Source organism: Fopius arisanus, unplaced genomic scaffold, assembly GCF_000806365.1.
Source record: "Fopius arisanus strain USDA-PBARC FA_bdor unplaced genomic scaffold, ASM80636v1 scaffold00200, whole genome shotgun sequence".
In the NCBI taxonomy this organism is placed as follows: Eukaryota; Metazoa; Arthropoda; class Insecta; order Hymenoptera; family Braconidae; genus Fopius; species Fopius arisanus.
The window spans coordinates 64,093-67,908 of record NW_011887939.1 but is presented as its reverse complement, the minus strand read 5'-3'; positions in this window follow the sequence as shown (position 1 = coordinate 67,908).

The window sequence follows — 3,816 nt, the reverse complement described above, 5'->3', positions numbered from 1 at the left end:
CTCCCCCCACCGCCCCCCTCCACCGTTGAATAATTTGTTTTTCACGCAGTTTCCAATTAATTATTCTAAAAAGTTAATAAATTGAAAAAGTATAGCACAATGTTGGATAAAAAATAATAATTTATTCAAATCCGCATGTTTCCTTATTTTGTTCAGGGAAATAAAAACAAAAAAAATTGCGTTGAAACAATCCATATGGAGTTTGAATGCGCTAGAATATAACTAAAAACTGATGACTAATTAAGAAAAAATAAATAGAAAAAAAATTATCGGGCATTTTAATTTCCGAAAAATTTGGTTACCCCCTTCCGCTCGTTCTCCAGTCGCTTAAATTTGAGTTAAAACAATTGAAAATAAAAAATATTTTCATAGCGCAGAGAATAACATTCACCCCGTTGACTGGTCCCTCTGACAGCGGGACTGCTACTGAGGCAATTGCCGAGTCGGCTGACGGGCAGGCACCCAAGCATCGCGTGTGGCGCCCTCCCTCTTACGGGGTCAGCTACTACGATGCCGCCGGGGTCACTCAAACCCCCAGAACTGAGCCTCTACTTTAGTCAATCCTCTTTGGTGGTGGTGGTAGCCCCGTAGGTAAGGCAGATTTCGCTAGAGATTACCGATTCCTCTACCAAAAACCCGGATAACGCTACCTAATGAGGGGAATAAGCTACCTAATGACTCCCTATGCCTGCGGGCCATTTCCGCTACCGAAATATCCCTCTCGCCAGCTAACCGACAAATATCGCTGATTTAGTAAATTAGGGAGAATTGGGCTACCAAATAGAATCAAGTCGTTACTGAACGACTGAATAATGCTACCTATTAGAGTTGCCTTATAAACTCATCGGTAGGAATCTTACGGTCGTATCTCTCTCTCCCTCTCCCTCGAATCCAACTATAAATTCGTGCAGTTCCCTACTTTTCCCACCAACCCTCTACAATTAATGTAAAATTCTCTTCGGTAAATGTCGATCATATATTAAGTTAGAATGAACGGCTTACGGTCATTATGATCTTCTTTTGATAAATAAAATTTATTTTTGCATCAATAGTGAAACATGTAAGGATACTAGCAACTGGGTTTTATTTCTCCTCCTCCCATCCTCGTCGATATAAACTCTTCAGTTTTCATTCAGCTTCTCGAGATTATTCCGATTTTGTTAAATGATGCTCTCGTCCACGAATCCACCCCTCTCTCTTCCTCACCCGCACACTGAGCAACCGAGTAGTCCCATACCCTCGCACCTCCACGGCTCCAGGTTTAGTTTATGTTGATAGGAAATTCTGGGGATGATCAGTGTAAAATTGAGTTTTGAATATGGTTGGAGTTATGGTTGCGGTTTGTCGATTCCGCTTGACTAAGAATCGGCTGGCACTCTAAACACATTCTCAATGATTTGGATGAGCTGCTGATTTTTCCTGGAGTTTCGTTTTGGTTTTATGGTTTTGTCGTTCCAGAGCCGTGGGGCTCGCGAGAACGAAGGTAATGGTTTTGGCCGTGTTTTCGGACATCGGTCCAATGGGGTAAGGTTTTTAGAGTATTCACTGAGGCCATAGAGGAAAAATCATTTGAAATTTATGGGTCGGTGAAGCGAGGGGGGGGGGGGTAATATCCATCATGCGATATCGGACGTCAAATAACTACTATAGCAGCATACGCAATAGCGTATCGGTCAAGTGGACATTTTATCGGTGTGACTTCGCAGGGCGATGCTGTCGTCTGCATAGACAGAACACAACTACTCCCCGAGTGTATTTGAATTTTTTCCTTGTAACCCGAGAATTTCCCGCGATATCCGTTATCAGTTACATTGTACAAGTGAGCTTTATAACGATATTTTTACTTTTTCGACTCAATCAGTTGCGACACAATTTTAGGAGGTTGTAGGGACCCTCCTTCCGTTGGTGGGCTCTCTGGCACCAAAACACCCCAAAAATAAAATCAGAAACTTAAGTCAGGCGCCAGATCAATTAACAGAATGGGCACCGTGGCGGAAGTCCTGGACTGTCAGCGCTAGCTTTCCTTCTGCTCGATACGTACAGATTTAAAATAAATTTGAAGCTGAAAGGGGATGCAACTGGGATAGAGAAAAAAATGAAATAAAGAAACTATAGATTTGTCGGAGAGAACAATTTTTAATTAATTATTAAGTGTCCATACAAAAGAAAAATAAATACAAAATAAAATCCCCTTAAATAAATAAGCGTTATTGGAAACAAAATGTAATTTGATACGAATTATTGTCGTCTTATCAGAATAATTAATTAGTTTCTGAAGTATAATAAAAAAAAATGCATAAAGAACCAATTCATGAATTAGTACAGAAGTCAACAATAACAAAAATGTTGCACAACTGAGTCACTAGCCGCAATTTGTAATGATCAAAAAAAAAATTAATAAATTATCGAAAACAACTGAGTTACAAAACTCGATTGTTATTAGTGGGAAGCCGTCAAAATTTTGATCAGAATTATTTTATCGGAAGTGGTCAAAGTATTTCAATAACTCACAACAATAACGCGAAAAATCGATAACTCTACGTGACCCAAACAAAATAAAGACTCAATAAATATTGTAATCCGAGACGAACACTTTCGAGATCACGAGACTTTCAAATAAAATTAAACGAAATTCAATGGCGTGAGAATTTATCGAAAATTCGCAACGACTACTTTACACGAATCCCGGAAAAAATATCCCTGGGAAAAAATATCCTAGGGAAAAAATATCCCACACATTCAAAACGTGTTAAAACTCGCTCAATTTAATTATTTTTTAATTTAAAAATTTTTTTCGTTGTCTATTTTTTCAGGGGCTCTAATTTTCCTATGGTCTATCAAATTGGGTGGGTTTTAACACGTTTTGGGTGTGTGCGCTATTTTTTGCGGGGATATTTTTTCCACCTACCACTTTACACATTCCAAAGTCGTGAAACGCCTAATTCACTAAAGAACACGCCGAAAAATCTTAACAAAAATAATAATAGAATAAAATTATCAATTCGGAGAGAGACAAAGGAAAAGAAAATTTTTACTAATTGAAGTGGCCAGAGATTCATGGATAGAATAATTCACAAATAGGACTCGGATGTACAGGACATCGAACTGAATCAAATGTACTAATCTATGCCCATTAACAAATCACCAAAAATATAATCTCAAATCATGAATGGGCACCACGCTCACCAAATCTCCTGAAGGTCTGCGGAAAAATCGACACACCTCACAATCCAATCAAGAAAATATGATTCTATATTCATGGCGTCCACCGTAATATCGTGGCGTCACTCGTAATTTAATTTTTGAATAGGCACAGTCCCAATGTCCACCAAACCGGAAGTGATTTTGCAGCACAAGTGCACGTACGCAACGAAGGGGGGGGGGGGGGGTGACAACGTCATCATCCACCGATCCCATCAATCAGTCATGCGCGACAGATAGAATTTATTCCTAACTTATGCGCTCTTCATTTTTGCGATGCTTAATTATCAATTTACTGTGCAATAATGATGAGAAAAATTCTCAGCGCTTTCTAAATCCTTCAACATTAATTCCTATGTTAATTACTACCCTAGGAGAGATAATTCTCTCACATCATTAATGATTAATGAATTTTTGCTGATCACCAATCAGCCACGTGTGTCCATCGCTGTGTCACTTCCGGTGTTCTCGATGACCGCATTGTGGCTCTGTCGCGGATCCCGCGGTTTTTCTTGATCTTTCTCGTAATCTTGGAATTTCCCAGCGGTTTTGGGGATCAGCTGCCAACAGGCGGGGGATGACTCATGCTCCTCGTACACAAAAGCGCCCCCCCCC